We start from the raw sequence: 12,769 nt of genomic DNA on the forward strand, positions 1-12,769 counted from the left end.
TTGTGGACTGCAGGAAGCGAGCTCTCAACTCTTTTCTCCCGCTATTCTCTGTTGTGTTGTTGTTGTTTGTCTTGGTCGTGCGGCTCGAGGCGCAGAAACACCGACACGTGGAGGAGGGGAGGGAGGGAGTGAGAGTGTGAGGCAGGTCCAGCCGCCGGTGTCGGGGACCGTTGTTGTGGTGTTTCCCTTCACGGCCGCAGCGGAAGAGGAGCGGTGCGCGGAGCGGCGGCCACGGCAGCCGGCCGGAGCGGAAACAGCCACGACGCGCGCGATAACGATCACAACAATCGCGCCGATTCCATAAAATCTCCGGCGATGAGGAAAAAGCAGCGGCGGGAGAGGAGGAAGAAGAAGAGGAGGAAGGATAAGAAGAGGGAGAAGTGGAGGAGGAGGAAGGGCTCGTGCGCATCACAATTCCGGTGTTCGCGCTGTAACCGGGAGCCCTGTCGCGCTCTCAAACGGGTATTCCGTGATTTACTCCTCTGCAAATGAGTTGTTTCATATTTTTCTCTCTCTCTCTCTCTCTCTCTCTCTCTCTCTCTTTCGCTTGCGCGCGCTCTCTCCCTCTCCTCTCTGCTCTTGGCCCGGGTGTGTGTGTGTGTGTACGTGTGTTTGTGTGTGCGTGTATGTGTGTGTGTGTCGATTTCAGGGATAATTTGCATCTATTATCAGCTCTTCATCCCATTGGCTTTTCCACGCCAGAAGAAGAACGTGCGCAGGCGCGCGCGCACCCACACACACACACACACATGTACACATCAAGTCTAATATACTTTCTTTTTCTATTTTTTTCCCTTCTCCCTTCTCTTTTTTTTCTCTCCGCGCACGCGCCTTGCAGTACTAGATGGAGGTCTCCCGGCTCGAGGAGCTCTCTGCGAGCCGGCGGTAATGCAAAGGGAGTGAGGGAACGAGGGAGGAGAGGAGGAGGAGGGGGGGGGTGCAGCATCAAGCAAGAAAGGAGGAGGAGGAGTGTGTGCGTTCGCGTGCGCGTTAATGAGAATTTTGCCGCTTGGCATCTGATCGAGTGCACGCACGCACACACATATATATATATACACACACACACACACACACACACACACACACACACACACACACACACACACACACAAGCACACACACTAACGTCTAGTCCAACCAACCAAAAGAAGAAGAGATGGAATGTTTTCCCCCCCTCACATTTAAAGTTAGATTGAAGCCGGGTGATGATGGTGCTGGAGTGGTGGGGGAGGAGGGGGAGGAGGGGGAGGGGGTGTATTACATTTAGGGCATCTCTTGCATTAATTGCTCCCCCCCCCCCTCCCGAATCTCTAAAGAGAGAGAGAGAGAGAGAGAGCCTATTGGTGCTCGCGGAAGCGCGAGGCCCGAAAATTTCAGACAGCAGAGAGAGAGAGAAATAGAGAAAGAGAGAGAGAGAGAGAGAGAGAGAGAGAGAGAGGCAGCGCGGCCTAATTGGTATTGGTTTTAACAAGTACCGGCCTATAAATGTAATTGAGGTTTTAAAACCCCGAGTTGTCAGACTCCTTTTCTTCCTCTCATTCCAATCCGAGTCTCTCTCTCACACACACACGCGCGCGCGCGCACACACACACGTTCACAACATAATAATAATAATAAAAATAGGCGAGCTCTGCGGCCGCGTGCTTTCTGGTCTTCATAAATATGGCGTCCATAAACGCGTAAGGAGGACCTGTGAATGTGAAGCTGTAAACGCTTTAACAAACTGTAAAGATCCCATAAAAGCGGAGGGGCAGGTTGTTGTTGTTGTTGTTTTTGTTGTTGTTGTTTCTAGGTTGTTTACGTCCTCGCAGCAGATAAACTAAGCCACACAAAGATGAAAGGAGTTGGCCGTAAACGCCAAATTAATATGTAATCGTCTCTCTTGGTGTGGTGTGTTTCCTCGTCCTGCTGCTGGAGGGAAGGAGCGCGTGGACGGGTTGATTCGGCCTGAAGACCGTGAACCGGAAGTAGCCCATCAATGGTAAAGGGGGCCTAAACCGGCGCGTTCACCTCAGCCACAAAATATCTAAAATGAAAATATGATAAATGTGGCACCGGACAGATTCCTTTATGTCGACCCCGCGGTGAGGAGCGGCCGCACACGTCGCCGCGCACGCGCCCGATGTCAGCTGGCTGTACGGGCCCGACTTCCACGAGCACTAACAGGACGAATAACCGAAAACAGAGTCATTTAATTTGTTTTATATCCACATTTTATGTTTCTGTAACATCATCTTTTCGTTGTAAACTTCACGCGCGCCTCCAATGGAGCGCGTTGCTTCTGAGAGGTGTGTGTGTGTGTGTGTGTGTGTGTGACGTGATGCACCCACACCAACACAAACACAAGTGTGCACGCTCCTACCTATGTACTGCCCACACACTCACGCACGAGCGCGCGCACGCCCGCGCACATACCGTCAAAGTCAGCCATCGGGTCATTCAACGCACAACGCGCGCGGCCTACATGGAAACACACCATGCCTCTGCACTCATCACGGCATTACGCGGCCCTATGTCCGCGGCGGCAGTGCGCCTGTACATGCGCGTGCACGTGCATGCTATAAGTGCCATTCCTCACTTTTCTACCCTATATGAGGGGGGAAAAGGTGTTATTGGCTCATTCTCAGTCCACCGGGTGGGGTAGGCGCGTCCTTGGTGTGGACTTTGCACGAGGTGTGTGTGTGTGTGTGTGGGGGGGGGGGCTATTTCCTGGCAGCATCCTGCAGGTCTATGGGTTTTTATTTCCCAAGGCCCCAACCCACCGATACTGAGAATGACCTGAAACTGCCTCAAATGTCCTGAAGCAAAGTCAGAAAAAGTGTCCCAGTTCACCTCAGAGCTTAAAAGCTCCTCTTTGGAAATGTGCATTAGGAGGAGGAACACTTTAGAGGAGCGTGTGCGCGCGCGCGTGCTTGTGCGTGTCTCTGTGTGTGTGTACGTGTGTGAGTCAGGGCGAAGTCTTTTTTTTCTTTCTCCTTCTTTCTTCTTTTATCGGTGGAGCACGAGCGCCCTCAAGCGGTGAGTGTGCGCGCGGCCGCGGAGGGGCGGGGGAGGGGCGGCCCGTAAGCGGCTTTATGGTTCTATTAAGTCGGCACATAAAGCTATACAAGCTGCTTTAAAATGAAACTGCAGGTTGTAATCGGAGGGCAGGAGTCAGGCCGGCGAGCGGCGCGGCTGGAAGGAGAGAGCCGCGAATATACGGAAGAGAAGAAGAAATTAATACCTCCTATAATATTCTTTATTTTTGTAATAATTTATTTTTATCTCAAGGGGGCCAACATTGAAATTACCAGCGTCATGGATCAAGTAAATGTTAATTGTGCTCAACGCTGTATTTTAATTGTCGTGTTCTCCGTGTTCAGGCTCGCCGGCTTCGTGCTCCTGTAACACCATCACGCACTTGTATCACTTGTATCACTTTTATCTTCACTATATTTTATATTTATGTCATTATTTTTCTCCTTAGTCAGAGTTGGCTGTGGCATGTGCAAATATTGTGATTATTGCTCTATAGATTTGTTTGCCCCAGTCTGTGGACGTTGTGGCACGTGCGCAAATACCGTATATTAAATATGATTGTATATATATATATATATATATATATATATATATATATATATATATATATTTATATATCTATATATATATAGATATATATTTGTTGCAGTCAAAGGCCGCTGATACATGCACACTATGTCTGCTGTTGTTTCATTAATTAAAAAAAATATTTGGGTCATAAAGAATTATCTTTTGAGATTTCTACATAATATACTAAAATACCCTTATATTTATATTTATATTTTGTTATATGTTATATTATATTTTGTTTTATTGTATTATTCTTGCGCTATTATGTTATATTATATTATTATTGCGGTATTTAACGAACAACGATAATAATACATTAATATATATATATATATATATATATATATATATATATTTATAAGCAGGAAGTGATTCTCGTGTTTGTGTGGAGTGCAACTCCAGCCCGTTTTATCACCCCTCATGATGGCTGCTTTTATGGTTAGAGGGACCGAGCGTGTGTGTGTGTGTGTGTGTGTGTGTGTGTGTGTGTGTGTGTGTGTGTGTGTGTGTGTGTGTGTGTGTGTAGGTGTGTGTGTGTGTGTGTGTGTGTGTGCAGATAGCTAAGTGGTTGTTACTGAAGACACTGCAGCCTCACTATGCTTATGAAGCCCTATTAAGTGAAGTTAATAAGCTCTTATGAGGCTGCACACACCGAGATGGGAAATGCAACAACAACAACAACAACAACAACAACAAAAACAACAACAAAAACAACACATGTAATCCCGCTTGAACCCACACACACGGGCGTCCTGTTCCCACACCAACCCACCCACACACCGCGCCCCTCCGGGCCGGGGAAGAGGCGCCGGAGCCCGGCCACCGCAGCGCGTGTCTGTGGGGTCTGTGGTCGTGTGTTAGAGAGCTCTCTCTCTCTTCTTGGGGGGGGGGGGGGGGGGGGGGTCAGATGCATCCTTTACACCCCCACACACACACACACACACACACACACACACAGGCTGCAAAGAGGGCCAAACGGATACAAAACCATAAAACTCCCAAAGCTGAAAAGAGGAGGAGGAAGAGGAGGAGGAGGAAGAATATACACTTCCACGCTGCCACCACACAGCCCGTAGAAGAAAGAGGGTTATATTCCTGCAGGCCTCGTGCCCCCCTCCTCCCCCTCCCCCCTCTCTCTCTAGAACGCGCATGATAACATGTAAGACTAATATTTGCTCTCCTCTTCATCGCCCATCAATATAACCACCAAATAAATTATCAAAGGGATGGGGGGGGGGGAAGAAACTTTTCCTCTAATATTTCCCCTGCCCCCCCATCCCTCTTTCTTTTTGGTGTGTTTGCTTTACAGCCGTTTAGTTCTTAACCTTCAGAAATTTATACGCTATAAACTTTTATTGCCGTCATATTCTTTTATTGCGCCGCACCACATTGAATCCCTCTCTCTCTCTCTCTCTCTCTCTCTATCTCTCTCCTTTTGCTCTCCTTTATTCCGTCTTCTCCTCTTTGCCCTGTTTAAATTTTCTGTACGATAGTCGAGCCCGCCCCTCCCCCCCCCCGCCCCATCCTCTTTTCTTTTCTATTTCTCTTCCTTTTTTTCCTGTTCCCCGGGAGCTCGGAGACTCCCGGTGCGCGCAGCACATCCTGCTCCTCTCGCGCTGTTTGTTTCCGTGTTTGAAAATAGGAAGTGTGCAAAACAACTGGCGTGCGAAAGAGGAGGTGGAAGAGGAGGAGGAAGATGAGGAGAAAGAGGAGAAGGAGGCTGCTTGAGCTTTACTGGCCCGAAGGGAGAAATACAAGTCTTTTTTTCTTTCTTTCAAAGTCAGATAAAACAAATGTAACAAACCCCTGGCGGATTTTTTTTTTTTTTTTTTACTTCTCACCACCGGAGTCCGCTCGAGGTTTCACAATTATACCGGAGAAATAGAGGCAGGGAGACTCCGTTCCCCCCGCCGGGCGACGCGCTGCGAGAAATCAAACGGGGGGGGGGGGGGGGGGGAGATGTGCGGCTCTGAAACACAACTGTACGGTGAATGCAGATGGATGAGACTCATTTGGGAGGAAACGGAGCGCAGGAGCGCGCGCGCCGCCACCGGAACCGTAACCGGTTCTCAAACTAATGGGTCAACCGGGGGCCAAGCCAATAATACGAGATGTCTGCTGCAAGTTGAGATCTTAATTTGAAACTTTAGAGAATGTTAGTTAACCTTTTGGTTTTGAATTATTGTTTTCAGTACAAGTAACACCACATTAAATTTTCCTTTTTTCTTATTTCTTATTATTGTTTTGGGGATTTATGGGGATTTTTGTTCAGCAATATTTTTCAATGAAGTATCGTACCATTGTTGTCCTTTTTTATTTTATTTTATATTTTTATATTTTTCAATGAGGTATTGTACCATTTACCTTTTTTATTGAATATCAATTTAAAATATTTTTCAATGAGGTATTTTAGCATTATCCTTCTTTATTTTATATTCGTAAATGGTCCTTTTTATTCTATTGTATATATTTTTCAAAGAGGTATTGCACCATTGCCATTTTTTAGATTATATTTTTATATTGTCCTTTTATATTTAATTTTATTTATTTGTCAGTATCACAAAAAGCTGAATTCATTATATTTAATTGAATGTGTTCCTAATTAAAAACAGAAATGTCCACTCACTGATATATTGATTTATTTCTCCAGAAAGATTTATTTGTGTCGGAATAAAAAAGTAGCTGACCTAAAAAATACATAAACAGATGGGAAGTAAAACGCAGTTACATTTTAAAATAATTATACTATTTGAGTATTTATTATATACGTCTAATGTGTGCATTTAGTCTAAATATTGTTGTACAGTTTGTTTACAAATTGCTATTATTTGTGCACATGTTGTTTTATAAATGTTATACTCAATCAGAAGCTGCTGTAACATGAGAACAAACCTTCGTTATTACTAGATTTAATCGTATTATTATCATTATTCTGCCCGTAAAATGTGCTCATAATGTGATGATTTCTCTATTGTGTATTATGATTATGATTATGATTATGTTTTACCCAGTCAAGGAAGCTGCATGCATATAGTTATATACAGCTACTTCTAATGTTAATGTTTTATATTATTAATATAATTAGTTTTTCTTCTTCCTTTTGTTATCAATAGTAGGATTTTCTTTTCTTTTTGTTGTTAGTTTTAAGATTGTTTTTCTTCCGAGGCAGCTGTAGGAGGTACTGTTGGTATTATTGTATTACTATATTGAAAAAAATACATATATATATATACATACATATATATATGTATATATATAGTCAAAGATGGAATACGTATTCAACTATATGAAATAATCCAATAATAATAAAATAATCTTTCATTCCTGCTATTTATACAGATGTTATTATTACAATATGTATCCGTAGTATTGTAATTGTTCAGCTATAACACGCGCGCATACTATGATGACTATATTTCTTATTATTATCATCATATTCCGGCCAGTTCACAAGCAGCGGTCGCGTGCGCGGAGCCGCGAGCGCGGCTCTCCATCCATCTCCTAATGAGTCCAGAATGGCCGATGAGATCTGATCCGCGCGAGGAGCCATAACTCTCCTTGAGGAAAATTATGAATATGACTGATATTCATTGCCGCTTGATGAATTATAGACGCAGCGCCGGCGTACAGCAGTTTAACGAGGGGGCGAGCTGCGCGGGGCCCCGCTGCGCGCGCACGTCCCTCCTATCCTGTTATTATCTGTTTTAATACGAGGAGGATGAAGTGGAGACATATTGGGACCGGCCGCACATCGCGTGGGTGTAAATATGAATCCAGCAGCAGCGCGTGGCCGGTCGCGTGCGGCCCGTACTGTCACACAACATGTCAGAGGGGTGATGAGGCCTGCACGCGCCTATTTAGCGAGGAGCCCGCAACCGGATTCCTCCTCCGGTGCCTCTGAAACCGGAAGTGTTCCAGAGCGCGAGGGGAGGTGTCGGTGCGCGCGGGGTGACTCCTGGGTGGGATGCCGCGCTCTGCGGGGACCGGAAGCAGACGGGATCTCGGGTTGTTTTCTGCATGGAGCCCAGACCAGATCTCATCTCGGCACCAGTAACGCCAGATTATTGATTTTGATATATGTTGATATGCATTACGTGGACTATAAAACAGGACTAACTCCAGACAGGCGGCTGTAAAAGTGCTCCGGCGCATTTTAAAGCACGAGAAGTCTTATGAATGGACACCAATGTGACTCCATACTTACACTGATATAAAACATGACACCCCCCATGTAAGTAGCGCTTTGATGTTTCCTCTCCCCCATAGAGCTCCTCGCCCTTCAGAGGAGGCCGGGATGTCTCCCTGGTGTTCATCCCGGCTCCATAACTGAAGAAGATCATCCTCGTTTCCACCTGATGTGAATGTGTTGTTGTTGTTGTTGTTGTAGACAGAGGCTCGCTGCATTCTTTTAGATTTACTGTGCAACCCCCCCCCCCACACACACACAGACACACGAACACACACTCATTGTGGAGCAGCTTGCATTTGCAGTCCTTCCCTGGGACCACGGGACTGCCCCCCCCCCTCCCCAGCCCAGTGCAGTGTGTGTTGGAGCTTCTGGATTTAATGAAGCTCCGACCCCGCCGGACCTCGGAGGAGCACAACAATCATCCGCCATCGAGTCCGCAGATGGTTTATGGGACGGCTTTGTTGGGGCCCCGAGCTTTAATCTGCCCGGGTCCTGAGGCCTCTCGGCCGGGCGAGGAGGAGCGAGGAGGAGGAGCCGGGAGGAGGCGCCGGGAGGAGGCGCTCACGCCGTGAAACTCTGGCTCCTAATGAATGTGGTGAAACTCGTTACGGCTTTGATGTAATCATGAGGGAATTAGTTTTATATACGTCAACGAGGATGACTTCTCCTCCACATCTCCTCCGTCACGACGACTCGTCTCTGTTTAAATGAACGTTAACGGGAAGTTTATAGGATCTGATTCACGTGGATAAACATGTGTGACAAAAGTGTTTATAGAGCAATACAAGATTAAATTGTTTCGGTAACAAATGTTACCAACAATGTTACAATGTCTAATAATGCTGCTGCCACATGTACGACTACTAATACTGCTGCTGCCATCACTATGTACGACTACTAATACTGCTGCTGCCACATGTACGACTACTAATACTGCTGCTGCCACATGTACGACTAATACTTCTGCTGGCAATACCTCTACGACTAATAATAATGCTGCTGCTGCCAACACTATACTTCTAATACTCCTGCTGCCAACGCCATGTACGACGACTAATACTGCTGCTGCCAACACTGTGTACAACTACTAATACTCCTGCTGCCAACGTCTTTACGACTTCTAATACTCCTGCTGCCAACGCCATGTGTGACTAATAATACTTCTGCTGCCAATTTCATGTACTACTACTAATACTGCTGCTGCCATCGAAATGTATGACAACTAATACTGCGGCTGCCAACACCATGTACGACTTCTAATACTGCTGCTGCCAACACTATGTACAACTACTAATACTGCTGCTGCCAACACTATGTACGACTACTAATACTGCTGCTGCCAACACCATGTATGACTAATAATACTGCGGCTGCCAACACCATGTACGACTACTAATACTGCTGCTGCCAACACCATGTATGACTAATAATACTGCGGCTGCCAACACCATGTACGACTACTAATACTGCTGCTGCCAACACCATGTATGACTAATAATACTGCGGCTGCCAACACTATGTACGACTACTAATACTGCTGCTGCCAACACTATGTACGACTACTAATACTGCTGCTGCCAACACCATGTATGACGACTAATACTGCTGCTGCCAACACTATGTACGACTACTAATACTGCTGCTGCCAACACTATGTATGACTACTAATACTGCTGCTGCCAACACCATGTATGACTAATAATACTGCGGCTGCCAACACCATGTATGACTACTAATACTGCTGCTGCCAACACCATGTATGACTAATAATACTGCGGCTGCCAACACCATGTACGACTACTAATACTGCTGCTGCCAACACTATGTACGACTACTAATACTGCTGCTGCCAACACTATGTACGACTACTAATACTGCTGCTGCCAACAACATGTATGACTAATAATACTGCGGCTGCCAACACCATGTACGACTACTAATACTGCTGCTGCCAACACTATGTACGACTACTAATACTGCTGCTGCCACATGTGCGCCTACTAATACTGCTGCTGGCAATACCTCTACGACTAATAATAATGCTGCTGCTGCCAACACTATACTTCTAATACTCCTGCTGCCAATGCCATGTACGACGACTAATACTGCTGCTGCCAACACTGTGTACAACTACTAATACTCCTGCTGCCAACGTCTTTACGACTACTAATACTGCTGCTGCCATCGACATGTATGACTACTAATACTGCTGCTGCCATCACCATGTACGACTACTAATACTGCTGCTGCCATCGACATGTATGACTACTAATACTGCTGCTGCCAACACTATGTACGACTTCTAATACTGCTGCTGCCATCGACATGTATGACTACTAATACTGCTGCTGCCATCGCCATGTACGACTACTAATACTGCTGCTGCCATCGCCATGTATGACTACTAATATTGCTGCTGCCATCGCCATGTACGACTACTAATACTGCTGCTGCCATCGACATGTATGACTACTAATACTGCTGCTGCCAACACCATGTACGACTACTAATACTGCTGCTGCCATCGACATGTATGACTACTAATACTGCTGCTGCCATCGACATGTATGACTACTAATACTGCTGCTGCCATCACCATGTACGACTACTAATACTGCTGCTGCCATCGACATGTATGACTACTAATACTGCTGCTGCCATCACCATGTACGACTACTAATACTGCTGCTGCCATCGACATGTATGACTACTAATACTGCTGCTGCCATCGCCATGTACGACTACTAATACTGCTGCTGCCATCGCCATGTACGACTACTAATACTGCTGCTGCCATTGACATGTACGACTACTAATACTGCTGCTGCCATCGACATGTATGACTACTAATACTGCTGCTGCCATCGACATGTATGACTACTAATACTGCTGCTGCCATCGACATGTATGACTACTAATACTGCTGCTGCCATTGACATGTACGACTACTAATACTGCTGCTGCCATCGACATGTATGACTACTAATACTGCTGCTGCCATCACCATGTACGACTACTAATACTGCTGCTGCCATCGACATGTATGACTACTAATACTGCTGCCATCGACATGTATGACTACTAATACTGCTGCTGCCATCGACATGTATGACTACTAATACTGCTGCTGCCAACACTATGTATGACTTCTAATACTGCTGCTGCCATCGACATGTATGACTACTAATACTGCTGCTGCCAACACTATGTACGACTACTAATACTGCTGCTGCCATCGACATGTATGACTACTAATACTGCTGCTGCCATCGCCATGTATGACTACTAATACTGCTGCTGCCATCGACATGTATGACTACTAATACTGCTGCTGCCATCGCCATGTACGACTTCTATTACTGCTGCTGCCAACACCATGTACGACTACTAACACTCCTGCTGACAATTTAGTGTACGACTTCTAATACTCCTTCTGCCAATGCCATGTAAGACTACTAATACTCCTGCTGCCAACTTCATGTACAACTAATACTCATGCGTCTAACATGCTTATCTTGATTGTAACAACTGCATGGAAATACACCCATATTACTAAAGTAGATACCTCCCTATGTGACTGTGAACACTCCTCGTACTATTACTCCTCCTGCCACCGCAGGGCTGGGGCTGAGGACATTGGGGTCATATCCTCCAGAGTTGCACTGGGGGGGGGGGGGGGGGGGATGTGGACCCATGGTGACCTGCAGTAGAAGTCCTAATAAAACATTGCAGTCCTACTACACTTGGTGTAATTGTCACAGTGTGTCATACAGGTGTTCTACGAGAGTCAACTACGAGTCGCTGCAGCTCCTCCTGCTTCCGTTCCGGTTGCCTTTGGAAGTTTTCTGCAGCGACGACACAGGAGGCAACTTTTACTCTCACCGTATACTTCAAGTCTCCGGCCCTCCCGACAGACATGTTCCTCCGTCACGTGAGAGGCCCGAGCGGACACACGAGAGCCGGGCAGCGCGGCTCGATAGACGCCGTGTCTGTGCCGGTCATTTGGGCTCAGAGACAAACACAGGAACCGCGGCGGCTTCGCGAGGTCATAATGGACGGATGACTACGCTTCTAATGAATGCACTCATCATCTGTGTGTGTGTGTGTGTGTTTGTGTGTGGGTGGGTGAGGGTGGGGGGAGGGGGTGTTTATGGTTTTATGACAGTCTTTTGGTGTTACAGACGCCGCTCTCCTTTAAACTGCAATGTACAACTGAGGAGACACATATTTTAAACACATGCTGGCTCATCCCCCTCCCCCTCCCCACCCCCACCCACAGACACCAGAGTCAATCTGGAAAAAGAAGAAGAGAGCTCTCAACTTTTCCCACCCGGCACAAGAAGAGATAAAGGAAATGTATTCAAATCGTAAAATGAGGTTGTAAATCACGAATTACCTCCCGCCCGCCCCCCACCTCCTATTTAATTAGAAATAGAGACAAGAAGCACGGTCGTATACTGTAAAGTATCTTCTTTAATAAGGAATCCAGCATCGACAGTGCCATCAGCACACACACACACACACACACACACAGAGAAAAAAAGACACAACAACACAGAGAGAAGAGAGGAAACAAGAAGGGACGGGAACATTTCCCAGGGAGGAGAGGATCAGAGGGACTAGTCCTGCTCTTAATAATAATGTCTTCACTGGGGCCACATGGCTCTCATTTGCCTTATTTTAAAAAAGAAAGAGAAAAGAAAGACAAGTGAAAGTAAAAATGACTTGTAGAGCTTTGGTCCACATTCATCAGCAGAGCAGAAGAAAAAAATACAAAAATAAACTCCAGAAACGTTTTTCCTCCAGAAGAAATACTGCGACCGGAAGTGGATAAAAGTCATAATACGGTCTGGAAATAACAGAAAATAATGACGATTAAAAAAAAGTATAATTTATAAAGACGCGTTGCTTGTTGTCACACAGAGCTCCTCGGACTGTAAGAGAAACCATCTATATTACAGTGAGATGCCGAGTCCCAGAAGACAAAAACAT

This window comes from Pseudoliparis swirei, chromosome 23 (genome assembly GCF_029220125.1).
Source record: "Pseudoliparis swirei isolate HS2019 ecotype Mariana Trench chromosome 23, NWPU_hadal_v1, whole genome shotgun sequence".
Lineage (NCBI taxonomy): Eukaryota > Metazoa > Chordata > Actinopteri > Perciformes > Liparidae > Pseudoliparis > Pseudoliparis swirei.